Below are 21,974 nucleotides of genomic sequence, written 5' to 3' on the forward strand. Positions count from 1 at the left end.
CCTACTCCAAGGGATCTTCCCAACCCAAGGATTGAACCTGTATCGCCTGTCTCTCCAACACTGGCAGTTGGGCTCTTTACCACCGAGCCACCTGGGAAGCCTATTTGATGGGATTAGAAGTCATTTTAAATAAATGCTACAAAGAGACTTTCTAGAAGAATGCAAAGATAGTAATAATTCATCCTCGGGAATATTACCCAGAAGACGTAGCAATCTTCTCACAACATTTTCATATTCAAAAAGCAGTGATAAGTTTGAATTATCACTTTGCTTGAAACCGTCTCAGAATCACAGATTCCCTATCTGTTGGGATATACATGATTTTGGATTTCTGTACTATGATAAAAGGAAGTTAAAATGTAAAAACAAAAGGAAAAGATATCCCCTTGTACTAAGATTTATTCTTACACAAATAACCTTAATTATACCAATAACTCAAGACTCTTAGGCCAATGACAATTAACTTAATAACTACTTTAATTAACTGAACTATTTAAATGTGCCTATATATAAATTTACAAAATATACACATCCTATAATTTAGAGGTTAAGTTTTATTTAAGAGGCTGATTAGTGTAATTTATTTTTTAGTATCAGCATTCCAATAGAACATACTTTACAATGCATCCAAAGTTCATTTATACCTAATGCTTCATCATTTCTAAACAGCTTTCATTCTGAGTATACCTGTGTCTTGAACACACTATTTGTGGGAGCAAAAAAGAAAACTCCACTTAAAAATCTGTTATCTATACTTTAATTTTAGTTAGCATTTTAGAATTTATAAGCACTTACTATATATCATTTTCATGGAATCCTTTCACTAATATAATTGTTGGAATTTATTCAATCTTTTATCCACAATAGCTTTTCCCAGGGTCATATGGCCACAAATTGGAGAATTCAAGGAGGAAACAAAATACATCTTTTGGCTCCTGGTTCTTCCAAAATATATTATTCTTAGTAAAGATTCTAGAATTCTTATACATTAATTCAGCAGGCAAAACTTTTTTGGGAAACATTTTCTGCATTTCTTCTATCTCTTCTTGAATATTAAAGATTCAGGAGGCATCTACAAATTCAGAGCTAAGAAAGTATATGTTTTAAAGATTTAATAGATTTTAAGAAGTACAGATTGTTCTTTGTGGCAGAGAAAATGATAATGTAAAAAACTAGCATTTTTCTTTTTAGTTCAGTGAGTGAAATGAAGACGTGGATCATTTTGCTAAATACTATGCCTAAAACTCAGCTGTAGGGCATATTTGCAGACTGTCAGAAAGAACGCATTTCACATCTCAAACTTATCATTTTTGCCATTGTTGAAAACTACAAATACTCAAAACTCTTTGTAGCACTGTAGTCATCATCATTAATACACACTTTGTGCATTTTTGTATACTCTGTTGCCTGTCATGAAAATAAAAGCCCAAAAGACTTTAGAAAGTGACCTTGTGTCTATTTTCTGTTGCTGAGTATAACCAATTGCCCCAAATTAAAACACCAGTGAGTTGTCTCATGGTTTCTGTAGATCAGAAATCTCTGACAGACACAACTCTGCTCAGGAGCCCATGAGGCTGACATGAAGGTGCTGGCCAGTGCATGGGTCTCATTTGCAGTTTGAGAGTACTCTTCCTGGCTCATTTAGGCATTATCAGAATGCAGTTCCTTGTGATTATATGAGAGAGGCCCTACTTCTCTTGCTCGCTGTTGGCTGGGGTTGCTCATAGCTCTTAGAGGCCACCCTCAGGTCCTACCCTCATCCAAAGGCAATTTAAGACATGGTTATCCAATGAAGAGATCTCTGATGCTTCTGATAGCTTTTAAAAGTCTCATCTGATTAGTTCACCCTGGGAGGTGGGGGAAGATTCCAATTTGATTCACTTGAATCAGCTGAGAATAATTATATCTGCAAAATATGTTTTGCCACATAATGCAACATAATCATGGAAGTAATATTTTATTGTGTTTACAGGTCCTGATGACATTTCAAGAGGAGAGATTTACATAGCTGTGTACTCCAAGGAGCAGGAACCTTATGGGCCACTTTAGAAACCTACCCATCACAGACCTATAGTCTCAAGTATATCCATTAAAAAGGATATTACCCTTTATTTAAACATTTTTATTTTTGAACAGTTGGTGCTGTTCTCCTGGTTAGAGAATTCTGAGTGTTCTTGGGAATGTTGCCTTCCTTATGGAAAGACACTGATGACACTGACATCTCTGTGTCATCCTGCAATGTTGTTCCCTTCCTCCCTTTATTCCGGGTGTAGGAAGTGTATATAGTAGTGATGGCCAATCAGCATTTCATATCCCCTTAATAATGATTTATTTAGAGGCACATGACAAGAGGTTACCAGTTAGAGTGGTTTCTGAAAGTTTGGGTAGAATTAGTAGAAATAAGTTATCTCTTTCCCCTGAAATTTTTGGATGTGGAATGAGATAATATGTATGTGAGTAGCATCTGTGTGCTTGTCTGGTTGGCAGGTGTGGAGTGGGTGGCGGTGGTGACAGTTTTAGCCACTTGCTTCAAGTCTTCTTTAAAATGTTCGTATTCATGGATTTAAAGTACACATTTTATGATGAAAGTATTAATTAACTTTCATATAAAATTTCCATTGTCTTTCTTTTAAATTTATAAATGTTTAATTCGGCACTTTCTTTGATTGGGTTCCTTGGGAAGCAGTCTGCAGAGATGCACACAGATTTGGAGAAGGGCTCTCGGCAACAGTATCTGTGAGTGAATGTTAGTCAAGATTGTCCTTCAGATGTGACCAGAACAGCACCAAGGCATGCTCCAGGGAGTTATCTGGGTGTCAGTTTAAATAGTCGCTCACAAGCACATTCACAAGCAAAACAAAGATTTTCGTTTTGTTATGTCTATCCACATGCCTTTTTCTCAGACTTCTCTGTCTTTTTCATTTCATGCCCCATCCAACCAGCCAAGTCACTTGTTGTTGCTCATGAAACCATACATATCACAACCTTGGGACACTTTCTGCACAAAGCAGACGTCTGAGTGCACACTGAAGCTCTGCCCATTAGGAGGAATTTCATTTTAGTTGTTTGCAAGGTCATCTGTGAGTGAGATGCAGGAGCTGGTAATTTTCAGCTTGTACACATATACTGAGCCATGAATCATGAATCCATGAGGGAGGAATTTCTGGTATTTCTAATTCACCTAATGAAGTTGATCACTTTCTTTGTGTTTCCAAGGTCATCTGAGCAGCATGGTAGCACAGTCTCCTAAGGTCCTTGCAGAGTATAAAACCTTGTGTCGTAGGACGCATGTGGGCTAAGTTGCTTCAGTCTTGTTGAGTCTTCGCCACCCCAGGGATTGTAGTCTGCAAAGCTTCTGTGTCCATGGAATTCTTCAGGCAGGAATACTGGAGTGGGTTACCATTTCCTTCTCCAGGGACTCTTCCTTCTCCAGGGATTGAACCTGTGTCTCTTGAGTCTCCTGCATTGGCAGGCAGGTTCTTTACCACTAGTGCCACCTGGGAACAGTGTGTCATAGGATAGTGCTCCCATGTTAATAGTTTCTTCCTTATCCAACTTTATGTTCCACACCCCCTGGCTCCCTTTTCTGGCATCTGGAGATACAGGTCTACATGTACTTTCCCAGATTCTGCTAATGCATGTGGTATGTGATCCACATTTTGGGTAGTCTGCTTCAAAAATGCTTTGGTCCTGAAGGGGATCGGAATTGTTTACCAATCACTGCACCTTCAACAGGCATCCTTTTATGGCAGGGTCATCTTTCACTGACAGTTATTTTTCTGCCTAATGGAGCACATTCATATAATAATAATAATAGCTGCCATTTATTTGCCATATGATATATCCAGCAATTTATGAATGATTAATTTTTATACATATGCTTCAAGTTATGTTATAATTTTATAAATATAGAAACTAAATTTTAGTGAATTTCAACCCTTTACTCATGGCTATACACATAGCTAGTATTTAAACTGAGGTTAAAATCACTCGAAAACTCGTACTTCTTTTTTTTATTCAAATTTTATTGAAGTATAATTGATTTATAGTTATATATTATGGGGTACAGCTAAGTGATTCAGTTATACATATTCTTTTTCATGTTCTTTTCCATTATGATTTGTCAAAGGATATTAAATATAGTTCCCTGTGGTATATGGTAGAACCTTGCAAAACTCATACTTTTATGCTATGCATTGCTTAACTTAAAGAACTTCATCTTTTTCTTTTGGCCATGCTGTGCAGTTTGTGAGAGCTTAGTTCCCTGATCAGGGATTGAACGTAGGCCACTGGCAGGGAAAATGCTGAATCCTAACCAACTCGACTTCCAGGAATTTCCTGAAATTCATCTTTAAAAATTTTTGTTTATCTATTTTATTTATTTGGCTGTGGTGGGTCTTAGTTGTGGAATGTGAACTCTTATTTGCAGCTTGTGGGATCAAGTTCCTTGACCAGGCATGGAATCCAGGCCCACTGCATTGGGAGCTCAGAGTCTTAGCCGCTGGATCACAAGTTCAAGTTCCCTGAACTTCTTCTTTTTAAAATAAATTAATTCTGGGCCTGGTTTTCAATTATCAGGGCAGTAAGAAACACAATGTAAGTTTAGATTTGGGGGCTTCTCTCTCTTACGACTCTGTAAGACTTGAATTGGGGCAAGCGGAGATGAGCAAGTGACCTGGTTAACACCCATACTATCTTTGTCATTACCATTTTGAGTTCTGTTGCATGATGCTTTTACACATGTTGGTCTTCTGTTGTTTTTCTGGCAGGAGTGTTCTGGGCCTGCTCAGAGATCTCCATTGTAGTGGTTCTTCTGGCTCACACAAGACCTGATGCTTCTCTACAGGCCTAGACCCTAGAGGCCAACGTCAGCTATTCCTCTCCATCTCCCCTTTGGGACTCTGTGTGCAGCAGGAACATAAATCTCCTCTGCTTGCCAAAAATCCAACCCTATCTAGCTCTAGGTCTGAGGGACGCTCATCCTCTCATTTCTTCCAGGTTGCTTTCTTTCCCTTCATCTCTCCTCTTCCCTTTTAAATGACATTCAGCCCTATTGCTTCATTAAAGGTTTTAGAAAACAGAAGTCATTAATTCTCTCCTGGAGCAAGAGAAATTCTTACATGCTAGCACTGAAAAATCTTGATTCTTTTCTTCAGGGGGAAAAGATAAAAATATACCAAAATCACTTCCAGTCTTTTGAATTTTGTGCATCAATGAGAACAGAACAGTAAAAAAAGATTAATATCTCAAATTATCCTGCCACAGTTACAATACCTTGAAATTTGGTAATCATATTAACTGACATCTGTTCAGTGCATAGAAGGTACCAGGCACAAGTGCTTTCTGTTTTGCTTGTTTTTTGTTTTTTGACTTTGGCTTTGGTTTATTGATGTCAGAGCACCCTTTGAATGTAGTTAAAAAACAAAAACATACACAATGAGAATGAAATTGGATCCAGGCTGCTGCCACCTGATCCCAGGAGAATTCCTCCAATCAAGCTGATTTGTACAAAATGCAAGAGGAGAAAAATGAGGCAATCTGGTGCTGAGTCAAGGAGGAATCAACTGGCAGAAGAGCAGTTGAAGGAGTGGGCAGGTCACAACTCTTTCTTGTAAGTGTGAGTGCAAACTGCACCACCCTGGGTGGGTGTCAGGATGGGCATCCCATCACCTGTTTCCTGCACTAGTGTCTTCTCTTGTCCGTTCCACTTCTGCACGTGAACAAGTTTGCCTCCGTCCAGCACGTCACAGTGGATTTGACCTTCCTGTCATCTGCTGTTGTCTCACCAAACTCCATTCCCAGCTTAAAGCAGATCTCTGTGTTCTTGAAGATGCTTTGTGTTTTTATGGTGATTGTGTCTCCATTCACTTCAGTGATGTGGTAGGTTGGTCATGGTGGCCACCTGCCTGGTAGCAAAATCCACACTGAGTGACTTCAGGTAGTCATTGAAATTCTTGTCATCCAGTAACTTCCAGATGCCCATGAAGGTGTCCACCAGAGGGAGGCTGGGCAAGGCTGAGAAAGAGACAACAGAGTAGCATGCAAAGACTCTGGGATGGCCCAGGGACTGTTCTAAGGTTGTTTATTTTCTTACTTCATTTTTTCTTACAACAACACATGAAGCAGATACTTCCATTATACCCATTTTATACATGAGGACGCTGAGGTTTGAAAGGTTAGGTAACCTGTGCTAAATTACTGAGCTACTGACTGGTAGACTGAGAGTTAAATCTCAGGCAATTGATTCAAGCATTTCTGCTTACAAACATTGTGGTATTTGCCTTTCATATTAAACACAGCAACTAGAATCAGATAGTTTGCTGATTTGAAAAGAAGCAGTTTGCAGCTTTTGTTTGGCTTTTGTTTTTTTAAATGGAAGTATAGTTGGTTTACAATGTTGTGTTAATTTCTGGCATACAGCAAAGTCATTGACATATATGTAAATTATATAATATTAAATATTCTTTTTCAGATTTTTCCCATTTTAGGTTATTATAAGATATTGAATATCGTTCCTGTGCTATACAGTAGGACCTTGTTGTTAAGAAGTGTTTTTGAGTATAAATATGAAGCATTTTAGATGTGGCTCAAAAATTGAGAATTGACTCCTTCCTTGCTTGAGTTTGGACTGGACACTTAGAAGTGTTCTAATCACTCAGCTAGACAAATATATTTCAACTTTATGTTTTAACCTTCCACTGGTAACTTTGTAAGACACATCTTGCTTCACCATAGTATTTGCTACAAGGTTTGTAGAGAAAAAGTAGAGATTATCTATCTATATATATCTACATCCATATCTATCTGTCCATCTGTCACTATAAATTATTTCAGTGAAATTTATTTTAGCCATTGGCAACCTAGTTCTTTCTCTATTACTGAAGTCATCATAAGCTAAGTAAAATTACTTGATGAAAATCACAGACTCTTGTTCTCAAAATTCTTTTCAGAATTGACCAAAACTACCACATTAAAACAAGCAAAACATTAAAGCAAAAAAAGACCGGGAGCTGACTGTGGCTCAGATCATGAACTCCTTTGCCAAATTCAGACTTAAATTGAAGAAAGTATGGAAAACCACTAGACCATTCAGATATGATCTAAATCAAATCCCTTATGATTATACAGTGGAAGTGAGAAATAGATTTAGGGGACTAGATCTGATCAGCAGTATGCCTGGTTAACTATGGATGGAGGTTTGTGACATTGTAAAGGAGACAGGGATCAAGACCATCCCCAAGAAAAAGAAATGTAAAAAAAGCAAAATGGCTGTCTGAGGAGGCCTTACAAATAGCTGTGAAAAGAAGGGAAGTGAAAAGCAAAGGAGAAATGGAAAGATATACCCATGTGAATGCAGAGTTCCAAAGAATAGCAAGGAGACATAAGAAAGCCTTCCTCAGCAATCAATGCAAAGAAATAGAGGAAAATGATAGAATCGGAAAGACTAGAGATCTCTTAAAGAAAAATAGAGATACCAAGGGAACATTTCATGCAAAGATGGGCTCAATAAAGGATAGAAATGGTATGGACCTAACAGAAGCAGAAGATATTAAGAAGAGGGGGCAAGAATACACAGAAGAACTGTACAAAAAAGATCTTCATGACCCAGAGAATCACAATGGTGTGATCACTCACCTAGAGCCAGACAAACTGGAATCTGAAGTCAAGTGGGCCTTAGGAAGCATCACTATGAACTAAGCTAGTAGAGGTGTTGGAATTCCAGTTGAGCTATTTCAAATCCTAAAAGATGATGCTGTGAAAGTGCAGCACTGAATATGCCAGCAAATTTGGAAAACTAAGCAATGGCCATAGGATTGGAAAAGGTCAGTTTTCATTCCAATCCCAAAGAAAGGCAATGCCAAAGAATGCTCAAACTACCACACAATTACACTCATCTCACACACTAGTAAAGTAATACTCAAAATTCTCCAAGCCAGGCTTCAGCAATATGTGAACTGTGAACTTCCAGATACTCAAGCTGGTTTTAGAAAAGGCAGAGGAACCACAGATCAAATTGCCAGGATTCATTGGATCATAGAAAAAGCAAGAGATTTCCAGAAAAACATCTATTTCTGCTTCATTGACTATGCCAAAGCCTTTGACTGTGTGGATCACAATAAACTGTGGAAAATTCTTCAAGAGATGGCAATACCAGACCACCTGACCTGCTTCTTGAGAAACCTGTATGCAAGTCAGGAAGCAACAGTTAGAACTGGACATGAAACAATAGACTGGTTCCAAAGACTGAAAGGAGTACTCCAAGGCTGTATATTGTCACCCTGCTTATTTAACTTATATGCAGAGTACATCACGAGAAACGCTGGGCTGGAAGAAGCACAAGCTACAGTCAAGATTGCCAGGAGAAATATCAATAACCTCATATATGCAGATGACACCTCGCTTATGGCAGAAAGTAAGGAAGAACTAAAGAGCCTCTTGATGAAAATGAAAGAGAGTGAAAAGGTTGGCTTAAAGCTCAACATCATGGCATCTGGTCCCATCAATTCATGGCAAATAGATGGGGAAACAGTGGAAACAGTGGCTGACTTTATTTTTCTGGGCTCCAAAATCACTGCAGATGGTGATTGCAGCCATGAAATTAAAAGGCGCTTACTCCATGGAAGGAAAGTCATGACCAACATAGACAGCATATTCAAAAGCAGACATTGCTTTGTCAACAAAGGTCTGTCTAGTCAAGGCTATGGTTTTTCCAGTGGTCATGTATGGATGTGAGAGTTGGACTATAAAGAAAGCTGAGCACTGAAGAATTAATGCTTTTGAACTGTGGTGTTGGAGAAGACTCTTGAGAGTCCCTTGGACTGCAAGGAGATCCAACCAATCCATCCTAAAGGAGATCAGTCCTGGGTGTTCATTGGAAGGACTGATGTTGAAGTTGAGACTCCAATACTTTGGCCACCTGATGTGAAGGGCTGACTCATTTGTAAGGACCCTGATGCTGGAAAAGATTGAGGGAAGGAGGAGAAGGGGATGACAGAGGATGAGATGGTTGGATGGCATCACTGACTCAATGGACATTAGTTTGGTTAAATTCTGGGAGTTGGTGATAGACAGGGAGGCCTGGTGTGCTGTGGTTCATGGGGTCACAGAGAGTTGCACAGGACTGAGCTACTGAACTGCACTGAACCACATTAAAAAAAAAGTCAGAATCAGGAGTGACGTGTTATGTTCTTATTTGGTTTACAGTTTTGCAGTGGTTTCTTGGATAATTTCTGCTTCCCTTAAGGAAGGATAGATTATGAAGGAATAAAAGCACTAAAAGTTTTCTTAAGAACACATGTGTCAACATATACTATATGTAAATTGCCTGGCACAATGCTGGAACTCAATAAACATTAGTTAATTTCCATGCATTTCCTTAAAATGTGCTTCCCACTATGCTGTACACCAGAAATTAACACAATATAGCAAATCAACTATACTTCAATAAAAATAATTGAAAAAAAAAGAAATAAAAGAGTTCTTGGGATTCAGAGAATTAAGACTTTGACTTTTCTGTTGGATCTTGTCATTTATATTCTTTCTTGCTTTTCCAGTCTTTGTCCAATAAGTGGTTTGCTGTCACCATGGTAGAGACTGTGTAAGGAGAAACTAATGTCTATAAAGTGATCTGTAGTACCTATTGAATTTTCTCCCATTATTTACCACTTCCACAGGTGATTGAAGGTTGTGAAGAATACACAGGGATTCTTCAAGGTTACTGGGATGTCATCCAGTCAGCTGGGAAGGTCTTTGTCTTTGTGTTTCTCTGACTTACTCTGGCTCTTTCTGTCACCTTATAGTTGGAAGCTTGTCTTAGTCTATCCATTAGCATAAAGGTGTGCAGAGTTAATGATGAGTAAACAATATACATTTTATGTGTTTTACAGGTAATTACCTTTCTTTTTCTTCTTAGGTAGAACAATCTGACTGTGCTTATAACTGTTATTTGAATACATTTAAAAAAATTGCTTTAGCCATTATTTCAAGCACTTGTAAAGTTGCCCCCTAAGAATCCAGCTAAAAGGTCTATGCATTTTGATTCATGGCAGTGCCTCTGGGCATTCTCCTGTTTGAGAAAAACATAAATACCTGCCAATGTGCAATGGGCAGTTTTGGAAAAGTAATGACCACTCTGTTTCAATCAGTCTTATGCAAGTCTACTGTTTAATTCTCTGATTGGAAACAATTGCATGCAGAAGACAGAGAAAATCCCTCTGGCATGAAAGGCTGCCTCCCAACACTGCCGCCCCATTCTGTAGATCACATTTGCACAAAAATAGTTTGACTTTCTCTGTATTATTCCTCCTTCTCTATAAGGGAAACAATACAGCACTGTGGTTCAGTCCTTACATGAAACTGGGCCAGATCATGCATTCTGTCTTTAAACTGTGTGTGTGTGTGTGGGTGGGTGGGTGCTAAGTTGGTTCAGTCATGTCCAACTCTTTGCAATCCCATGGACTGTTGCCTGCCATGCTCCTCTGTCCATGTGATTCTCCAGACAAGAATACTGTAGTGGGTTGCCATACCCCTCTCTAGGGGATCTTCCCAACCTAGGGATTGAAGCTGCAACTCTTATATCTCCTCTGTTGGCAGGCGGGTTCTTTACCACTAGTGCCATCTTGGAAGTCCCTTTTAATTGTGTGATACCAGTCACATTTCTTAAGTGTTTTGAGCTTCAGCTTCCTCATCTATTCAAGTCCTTAACTAAGTCATCTTACAAGTTAAATGACGAGCTCTATACACAGATGGACATACAGTAAACCATTGCATGGCCTAACTATTAAGACTCATTTTTCATTTTCATCTGCAAAATTGTTCTACAGTTGTCTCATGAGTGTTTTAAGTTCCACATTTGAATGTAAATCCCTATAGCTTCAAGTAGATGCTCAATATGGTCTATGTCCTTAGATGGGAAAGTTGATGAAAACAGGTAAGAAGGAAATTGTAGGTCTTGTGCTACAATTGTTTCTTCGCATAGTTGTGGTGGGTTATTTTGAGACACCCATATTCTCTTACCAGGTTGCTGCTACAGTTAAGGAAAAGTATTTGGAAGAATGGCTTTTGAGGTAGCAGTGCTGATCATAGTTATGGAATTTGATATTTTGTTTCTTGAGGCCAAGTTGTCTTTGGAGCCAGTTGGTTGAAACTAGAGCCCTGTTCTCATAAGATCCATACTCTGGTTAGTGATTGAACCACTGCTTTCTGAAAGCTGTCGCCTGCTGGGAGCCGGCATATTGCATATTGAGTGCATATTGCATATTGAGTGCAGCACTTTCCATAGCATCATCTTTCAGGATCTGGAATAGCTCAACTGGAATTCTATCACTGCTGGGAGCCAGCGTGAGGAACTCCGCCCGTGGCAAAGGTCATGAGGAAGGAGGCTCGGCATATGGTAAGGCGGGATCGAGCCTCAGGAGTTCCCCTGGAAATTCTCGAGCATCTACCCCCCAAACCAGAGTCTGCCTACTTTCTGCTTTGTGCTTTCACCTACACCTCTGACTTTATGGGGGGCTGTCCCCCACTACCTCTCTCTGAAAAAAGAGTTAGCTTATAGCTCCAGTTAATAATTCTTGGGTGTGATAGTGTTTCAACCTACAAACTCCTTTGGAAGTCCTCTAGCCTGCCTGAATAGGTTTTTCCGGCCACATGTGATTGTTCAGAGCCTCCCAACTGTGAGAGGCAGGAGATGTTCTAAACTGTCTAAACACAGATTCCTTTGAGTAGTTAAAAGATTGATTAGAAATTGTATTGGTTAAGGGTTTTTCACTTCTTGGGCCAATGTTTGCTGCTAAGTTTCCATATCCCTTACCTGCTGCTTCCCTGGCAGTGTATTGATTAATATGATTGGTGTAAGTAGTAGTTTTAATGTTTGTAACCTTGGACCCTTGAGTTAATTCTTTTTCTTGTTGTAGCCCACCACACCTTTGCTCTATAGGAATGTAACTTTAATGCTTTTGGAGGGTGGCGCCTGACCTTTAGAGAAAAATAAGTTTTCTGAAGAAAGGGTCTTAAAATGTTAACAGGTCTCTGGGCCAGAAGATGATGCAAATCACCTAAACTTTTGCATACGATAAGTTTGCAGGAAGAAAGCCTGGCTTACTGCATGACTCTACCCCTTCCCCCATTATCCTCTATGCATAACTTAAGGTATAAAAACTACTTTGGAAAGTAAAGTGTGGGCCTTGTTCATGGAAACTTGGTCTCCCCATGTCATTCTTTCTCTCACCTTCTGGCTGAATTATTCAGCCTCTTTTCTCCCCTGAATTTCCTCACTGAGCTATCCTTATTTCAGCCTCTTTTCTCCACTGAATTTCCTCACTGAGCTATCTTTATTCTATTACTCTTTATATCCTTAATTAACGTTTAATTAAGCAGTTGTTTCCTGATCCTCGCCGACGCCGTCCCCGCTTCGAATTCCCTGGATCCACTGGGGCTGGACCCCGGCAGTCGCCTTTGTTACAAGTTGAACTGCACGAAAAAAGAGCCAGAAAAGTCATTAGAGTTCATGAGTTCAGGGAGACCACAGAAGGGTTTTGACTGAGCTTTCTTCATTGTTCATGAATAGCTGCTGAGTTTTGAAGGCTTAGGATATTATGTGGTTTCTCAGACTGACTAAAGTTGGATGAATTATAATTTAAAATTAGCCAGAGGACAGGGTGACATTTTTTTCTTTTTTGATATTTTGTTTTCAGTTTCAGTTTGTTTATTTCTAGATGAACTCCTTTAATCATATGGAAGGACTTGAATATTTTCTTTTTTTTTTTTTTTAATATAAGGAGAATAGAGGGGTCCAAAACCAAGAATGGTAAAAATATTCTCATGTCTTATTGATGCTGACCAAAAAGCCAAAAAAAAAAAAACCCAAGCCCCAAATGACCAATAAAAACAAATATTTACTGAATTATGACTCCCTAAGATTAAAAGGCAGTTCTTGCTTGTTTTATTCATATATATAGTATATATGTATGCATGCATGTTTAGTTACTCAGCTGTGTCCAACTCTTTGTGACCCAATGAACTGTAGCCTGCCAGGCTCCTCTGTCCATGGAATTCTCCAGGCAAGAATACTGGAGTGGGAAACCATTTCCTTCTCCAGGGGATCTTCCCGACCCAGGGTTCCAACGTGGTTTCCTGAATTGCAGGCAGATTCTTTACATCTGAGCCACCAGAGAAGCTCATATAATATATATAACATATAACATATATATATATGTATGTATGTATGTATATATATATATATATATATAGTTGTTGTTATGAAGGTTCTCAGTCATGTCTGACTCTTTGCAAATCCATGGACTGTAGCCTGCCAGGCTCCTCCGTCCATGGGATTTTCCAGGCAAGAATACTGGAGTGGGTTGCCATTTCTTTCTCCAGAGGATCTTCCCGACCCAGGGATCAAACCTGGGTCTCCTGCTTTGTAGGCAGACACTTTTACCATCTGAGCCACCAGGGAAGTCATACACACACACACACACATATATATATATATATATGTACTTACATATAATATAATACACACATATAATATTATATATATGACTTAAAGCAATGATTTGTACACAATGGGTGATCAGTAACTCATAGCTGTTGTTGTTACCTGTACTCTTACTGAATTCTCTCAGTATATCAGTTCAGTTCAGTTCCGTTCAGTAGCTCAGTTGTGTCCTACTCTTTGCATCCCCATGAATCGCAGCACGCCAGGCCTCCCTGTCCATCACCAACTCCCGGAGTTCACCCAGACTCACATCCATCAAGTCAGTGATGCCATCCAGCCATCTCATCCTCTGTCGTCCCCTTCTCCTGCCCCCAATCCCTCCCAGCATCAGAGTCTTTTCCAATGAGTCAACTCTTCGCATGAGGTGGCCAAAATACTGGAGTTTCAGCTTTAGCATCATTCCTTCCAAAGAAATCCCAGGGCTGATCTCTCAGTATATACAGTGAGTTTAATTAAATGGAATATTATTTACTCTACTTAACAAATGTGAGCACTGAGAATGAGAGAAGTTAAATAACTTGCATGCTCAAGAACTCTCACCAAGTAAACAGGCAGGATATATTGCAATGCAACCTCTATTATGGTTAAGTGCATGTTCTTACCTCCTACACTATACTTCCTCTCAGACCAGCATTTGAATTTGTGAAATTGTTCTAATCCAAGGTCTGATCCTCAGTTCTGTACACTCAAAAATATGATCTATCAGCACACCAAGAGTGGGTTTACTATCTAGGTTCACAGAGACCAGTGCATAATACAGAGAATTTATTTTTTAATTTGATGTGTGTAAGTTATTTTTTTCTATGGAAAGTTACAAAAGCCCAAACACAATACAACTGCCTTATGCCAAACAGAACAAACCAATATAAAAATCGCTGGCTTCTATAACTGGAAAGAACACTGCTGCCTTCAGAGACAGCTGGATTCAGATAGTAGATTAAGTAGTGTAGATATAACCTGTTGGCATTGTTTTCCTCTGCATTAGCTTTCTTCTCAGTCAAGTAAATATGGCAAAGTTGACTATGGAACTCCAGACTTACGTTCTCACCATTTAGCAACTATCATAAAGAACATGTCTCATTGCAAATATTTGCAAATAGTTCTAGTGGAAGCTTTGGGGCTGATTCTTATTGGTCTAGATTTTGTCTCTTACCATCACTCAACCAATCACAGAAACTTGGATTTGTCTAGGCCTGAGTCAAGATCCCCTGGAGAAGGAAATGGCAACCCACTCCAGTATTCTCCCCTGGGGAATCCCCATAGGCAGAGGAGCCTGGCAAGCTATGGTTCATGGGGTCACAAAGAGTCAGACACAACTGAGTTACTAACGCACACACATACACACAAAGTCATGTTCCTAATTTTATGTCTGCAATGTTGAATCGTCCTTCCACAAGCATGGACTGAGGGAAATAAAAATGCTTTCATCAAAAGAAGTGTGATTGAATGCCAACTCGGCAAGAACAGGTTCCCATATAGTATGTCATACAATCTGAAATGCTTGGCATGAGTAGAGGATTTTTCCAGGTGAGAAGTTGTTCATGGAAAGCTAAATTGCAAAAAGAGGTTGTTCAGTGAGTATGGACCTGAACACAGATCCATAGTTGGTTTGAGGTTAAATTGTGTTGAGCTGTGATAGCTGAAAAGTCTCCATAATGAAGTCATGCTTGGAATAGATTTCAGGAAGGTGGAGTCTGTGGACCAGGGAAGAAATCCTCCTTGACTGCCATTAGTTGTGGGACTACTAGAGGTCTTTCACCTCTTTGTTCCACCAATTTCTGTACTCCACGCTGACTGTGTTAGTTAGTGTTCTCCAGAGAAACAAAACCAAGAGGTGTATATTTAAATTGGTAAATATAAAGAGAATTATTATAAAGAATTGACTCATGAGATTATGGAGGTTAAAAAGTCTCAAGCAGTGGCCACAGGACTGGAAAAGGTCCGTTTTCATTCCAATTCCAAAGAAAGGCAATGCCAAAGAATGCTCAACTGCTGCTGCTGCTGCTAAGTCGCTTTCAGTCGTGTCCGACTCTGTGCAACCCCATAGACGGCAGCCCACCAGGCTTCCCCGTCCCTGGGATTCTCCAGGCAAGAACACTGGAGTGGGTTGCCATTTCCTTCTCCAGTGCACGAAAGTGAAAAGTGAAAGTGAAGTCTTTCAGTCGTGTCCGACCCTCAGCGACCCCATGGACTGCAGCCTTCCAGGCTCCTCCATCCATGGGATTTTCCAGGCAAGAGTACTGGAGTGGGGTGCCATTGCCTTCTCCGAAGAATGCTCAAACTACTGCACAATTGCACTCATCTCACACGCTAGTAAAGTAATGCTCAAAATTTTCCAAGCCAGGCTTCAGCAATATGTGAACTGTGAACTTCCAGATGTTTAAGCTGGTTTTAGAAAAGGCAGAGGAACCAGAGATCAAATTGACAACATCCACTGGATCATCGAGAAAGCAAGAGAGTTCCAGAAAAATATCTATTTCTGCTTTATTGATTATGCCAAAGCATTTTACTGTGTGGATCACAATAAACTGTGGAAAATTCTTCAACTTATATGCAGAGTACATCACGAGAAATGATGAGCTGGAAGAAGCACAAGCTGGAATCAAGATTGCTGTGAGAAGTGTCAATAACCTCAGATATGCAGATGACACCACCCTTATGGCAGAAGACTCTTGATGAAAATGAAAGAGAGTGAAAAGGTTGACTTAAAGCTCAACATTTGGAAAATGAAGATCATGGCATCTGATTCCATCACTTCATGGCAAATAGATAGGGAAACAGTGGAAACAATGGCTGACTTTATTTTTCTGGGCTCCAAAATCACTGCAGATGATGATTGCAGCCATGACATTAAAAGGCACTTACTCCTTGGAAGGAAAGTTATGACCAACATAGACAGCATATTAAAAAGCAGAGACATTGCTTTGTCAACAAAGGTCTGTCTAGTCAAGGCTATGGTTTTTCCAGTAGTCATGTATGGATGTGAGAGTTGGACTATAAAGAAAGCTGAGTGCTGAAGAATTGATGCTTTTGAACTGTGGTGTTGGAGAAGACTCTTGAGAGTCCCTTGGACTGCAAGGAGATCCAACCAATCCATCCTAAAGGAGATCAGTCCTGGGTGTTCATTGGAAGGACTGATGTTGAAGCTGAAACTCCAATACTTTGGCCACCTGATGCAAAGAGCTGACTCATTTGAAAAGACCCCGAAGCTGGGAGGGATTAGGGGCAGGAGGAGAAGGGGACGATAGAGGATGAGATGATTGGATGGTATCTCCGACTCAATAGACATGAGTTTGGGTAAACTCCGGGAGTTGTTGATGGACAGGGAAGCCTGGCGTGCTGTGGTTCATGGGGTCACAAAGAGTTGGACATGTCTGAGTGACTGAACCGAACTGAACTGACACAGTCTCAAGATATGCAGGGTGAGTTGGCAAGGTAAGGACCTAGGGGAACCAATGATTTTGTTCCAATATGAGTCCTGACAGGTAGGAGAACCTATGGTGTAGTTCCCTTTGGAAGGCTGGCAGGTTCAAGACCCAAGATGAGCCAAAGATTCAGTTCAAATCCAAAGACAGGGAAAAGTGAATGTCCCAGTTTGAAAGCAGTCAAGTAGGAGAAGTTTCCCTTTCTTGGCAGAGCGTCAGCCTTTTTGTTGTATCCAAACTTTTAACTAATTGGTTGAGGCCGACTGATATTAAGGAAGGCAATCTGCTTTACTCAGTCTACCAATTTAAATATTAATTTTATCTAAAGACATTCTCAGAGAAACACCAAGAATAACATTTGACCAAATGTCTGGATATCTCATGGCTCAGTCAGGTTAACATGTAAAATTAACCATCAGGCTAATCATTCCCCCTTTCTGCAAAGACACAGTAAAGAACAGGTTTCCACTTTACTAAATGTTGGTGATTGCTCACATCTCTTTCTAAGATTAGAAACAAGGCAACTTGTTTAAAATTTTGAATCTGTCTGCTCTTTAATAAAAATTTTACAAGTGAGCTCTTGGTTTACTTCCTCACGTGGCTCTCTGGCCTTTCTAATATTTAATTCATAGAATGCATTACCTGTTTCCAAGTTTTCAGAAGTCCTCATGGTAAAAACCATATTTAGTTTGTGCTAAATGAGATGATACATGCTGGGTAAACAGAGGCGTCATGTACAGTGAAGAGCTTCAAATCCAGTTAGTAGCCAAAATGGCTGCAAGTGGAATTATTGGTAAATGTGATTAAGTAAAATCTAACAAAATGGTTAAAATTTCATAAAAATAACAGGTGACTTACTAATGATATTAATACATATGGTCTTTTTTTCATGTCACTAGTGTGTTACATTGAAAAATGTTTGGAAAGACATAACTTTCATTAATTTGGATTTGAAACATTCCTATGTTATATTCTTTAGACATATAAAGACAAAAATTTTTGTTTACTTTTATCAAAAGCATAATAATTTCTTGGATAATACATACTTATATATAATACATAATAATTACATAATAAAAGCAAAATAATATTTACTTTCTTGGAGGAGGGAAGGAGAAGTTATGGGTTTGAGAAGTCCAATTTGGATACGGTTCAGAGATGTTTGCTTTATTTTTATAGTTATTTTATTTTTGTAGTTCACAGCTTATATGTCACATATATTTTTATACTAAAATTATGTGGTATAAAAATGTATTTATTTTTAATTGGATAGGATAATTGCTTTACAATGTTGCACTGGTTTCTGCTATACATCAACATGAATCAGCCATAGGTATACATATGTCCTCTCCCTCATGAACCTCCCTCCCACCTCCCACCCGATCCCACTCCTCTAGATTGACCACACTTGAGCTCCCTAAGTCATACAGCAAATTCCCACTGGCTGGCGAGCTACAGTCCGTGGGGCTGCAGAGTCAGACACAACTGAGCAATGAGTGACTAGCACTTCCGACTAATGTATATGTTTCAGTGCTTCTCTCCTAATGCGTTCCCCTCTTCTTCCCGTGCTGTGTCCACATTTCTGTTCTCTGTGTCTCTGTCTATATTACTGCCCTACAAACAGGTCCATCAGTACCATAAAATTATGTACTTTTAATTAACTTTATTGAGTTATAGCAAACTTCAGACATTTAGCATTTTCGTAGGTGTGAAACATGCCTACATTTGGTAAAATCAAAGCCACTCTAAAGACAGTGGCCACATCGTCATCCCAGAAACTTACTTCTGCTCTCTTTAATCTCTCCCTTCTGCTTCTCTCTGTCCTCCGCATCTTCAGGCAACCACTGATCTGCTTTGTGTCATTGTAGATTAGATTGCACATTTTCCAGAAGGTTATATAAACAGAATCATACATGCATGCACATATAATCCTTTTTTGTTTGATAAGGAAGTCTGACTCTCTTCATTAGGAATAATTGTTTTGAAAAAAAATAGTTTCCTTGGGATAAAGAATTATAGGTTGACAGGTTTTGTTTTTTCTTTCAGGGGTTTTAAGATATTGCTTTCTTGTCTTTTTTATATTGTTTTCAGTGTGAAATATGCTGCCATCCAAATATGATGTCAACAGAACTTGTGTGCCCCTGTATATAACATGTATTTTTTCTGTTTTTAATACTTTTTTTTATTAATAAAGTGAAAGTGAGTCATTCAGTCATGTCTGACTCTGTGACCCCATGGACGGTAGCCTGCTAGGCTCTTCTGTCCATGGAATTCTCCAGGCCAGAATACCAGAGTGGGTAGCTATTCCCTTTATCTTTGCAACCAAGGGATCGAACCCGGGTTGCCTGCATTCTAGGTGAAGGAATTCTTTACCAGCTGAGCCATCAGGAAAGCCCAAGAATACTAGAGTGGGTAGCCTATTCCTTCTCCAGGGGATCTTTCTGATCCAAGAATTGAACTGGGGTCTCCTGCATTTCAGGCAGGTTCTTTATCAGAGCAATTTGATTTGATGTATTTTCATGTAGTTTTCCACATTTTTTTGTGCTTTTAGTTTTTTGGATCTATGTGTTTATCATTCCTTTTTTCTCTTCTTTTCTCTTTTCTTCTAATTGGGATTCTAATTGCATGTATTTCAGATTGCTTGAAATTGCCCCACAGCTTATCAATTCTCTGTTTGTTTGTTTGGTTTTTTTTTTAGTACATACTCACAGTTTTATTGTGGGTAGTTTTGATTGCAATGTGTTTGAGTTCACTAATTATTTTCTTTTGCAATGTGTTTTCTCCCATAACACATCCAGTATAGTTTTCCTCTCAGACATTGTCTTTTCATGTCTAGAAGTCTGATTTATACCCATTTTTTAAGGCTTTCTATGCCTCTGCTTCACATATTCAATCTTTCCTCCAGATTCTTAAATTTACAAACTGCAATTAAAATAACATTCTTTTTCTACTAACTCTCTCTTCTGTGTCATTTCTGGGACAGTTTATTTTTTATTGATGCATAATTGCTATAAAATATTTCGTTAGGTGTACAATACAGTAATTCACAATTTTTAAAGGTTATACTTTTTTATATTTTTATAAAATATTGGCTATATTTCCTGTTTTGTATGGTGCATCCTTGTAGCTTATTTTATACCTAATAGCTTCTACCTTTTAATCCTCTACCTCCTATTCTGCCTCCCTACCTTCCCTCTTCCCCACTGGTAACAACTAGCTTATTCTCTATATCTGTGAGACTGCTTCTTTGTTTACTATGTTTAATAGATTTTTGTATTTTTTAGATTCCACATATAAGTCATATCATACAGTGTTTTTCTTTCTCTGTCTGACTTACTTCATAATACATTTCCCTCCAAGTCCATCCACGTTGCTGCAAATGCCAATATTTTGTTCTTTTTTATGGCTGGGTAGTATTCCATTGTGTGTGAGTGTGTATATTTTATTTTTGATATATATCCAGGAGTGGAATCGCTGGGTCATATGGTAGTTCTAGTTTTAGTTTTTGAGAAACATCCATACTGTTTTCCACAGTGACTTTACCGATTTATCTTTCTACCAGTGGTGTGCAAGAGCTGGTGCAGTTTCAGTTGATTGATTCCTCTCCTCATCATGAACCGTTTTTTTTTTCTTCTTTGCATGCCTGGTAATTTTTTACTAGATGCCAGACATTTAAATTTTTACCTTTTTGGGTGCTAGATAGATTTATATTCTTTTACATACTCTTGAGCTTTGTTCTGGGACTTGGTTAAGTTACCTGAAAACGGTTTGATCCATTTTGCTCTCACCTTTAAGTTCTATTAGGTGAGACCAGAGAAACTTTTAGTCTGTGGCTAATTTTTTCCAATGGTGGTGGTTTAGTCCCTCAGTTGTATCCAACCCTTGTGACTCCATGGACTGTAGCCTGCCAGGTTCCTCTGGTCATGGGATTTTCTAGGCAAGAATACTGGAGAGGGTTGCTATTTCCTTCTCCAAGGGATCTTCCCAACCCAGGGATCAAACCTGGGTCTCCTGCACTGCAGGTGGTCTCCTGCATTGCAGAGATATTCTTTACTGACAGATTCTTTTTTCCAGTACTAAGACCAAATTGCTCTGACTGCTTTATCCCTGTGAATTATGAGCTTTTGGTCGGTAGCTGGTGTGAACTGCTATATTCCTGGCTTTGTATGGAAAAAAGCTAGAACTGAAGTGAGGTGAGCAAATTATCGAGTGCATTTTTTTAAAAAAAATTCACATGTATTATTAATTGAAGAACATTTAAAAATTTAATTAAACTTTTGAAGTAATAATAAATTCAGGTATAAGAAACAGTACAAAGAAAGCCCACATGCCCTTTCCCTTTATTGAACCTGATAGTACTGGGTTAGTGAAAAAGTTCCTTCGAGTTTTTCCATAACACCTTGTGGAAAGATTTGGCCAACCTAATAATATTTTATGAACGATAGGACAAAATGACAACCAGGATATTAACATTGATGCAGTTAAGATACAGGACGTTTGTATCGCCACAAGTTTTCTCCTGTGGTCCAGGACCTTTTTTGAGTGTTGGCTCTGGGCAGTGCACTGGTCAAGGATGGAAGATCTAAGGCAGTACTCTTTCTGAGGCTCATCCAAGTGCAGGGTCTGCACCTGAGCCTGAGCGCCTTCTAAAATTTTGTGTTCTAGACACCGTGTTTCCTTTACATAGTCCTAGTTTTGGTTTGATGAGTGGTCATTTAAATGCAAGGATCAGCAAATTTTTTAAGGACGTAGACAGTAAATATTTCAGTCTTGGTGAGACATACAGATTCTCTTGCATCCACTCAACTCGCTAGTTTAGCACGAAGTAGTCATTACAGCGTATGAATGATATGTTTGACTCCAATAAAATTTTATTTACAAAAACAGATGGCTGACCCGCTGGCTGCAGTTTGCTGATTCCTTCTCTAATCCCTTGGGTGCGCTTTCCCCAGCCTTGGGTAGTTTCTTCACATGCACGTGCTAATTAGCACATAACTGAGTAATTGAGAGAGACTATGTAGATTTTCAGAGATTTCCTTTGTTCAACTCTC

At 39.0% G+C, this 21,974-nt stretch overlaps 1 pseudogene; it reads right to left on the reverse strand.

Annotated features, from left to right (window-relative positions):
- Positions 1 to 5,596: 5,596 nt before the first annotated feature.
- LOC102270614 (fatty acid-binding protein, heart pseudogene) lies at positions 5,597 to 17,593 on the reverse strand (annotated as a pseudogene).
- Between the last annotated feature and the right edge of the window lie 4,381 nt (positions 17,594 to 21,974).

This window comes from Bos mutus, chromosome 1, assembly GCF_027580195.1.
Source record: "Bos mutus isolate GX-2022 chromosome 1, NWIPB_WYAK_1.1, whole genome shotgun sequence".
Lineage (NCBI taxonomy): Eukaryota > Metazoa > Chordata > Mammalia > Artiodactyla > Bovidae > Bos > Bos mutus.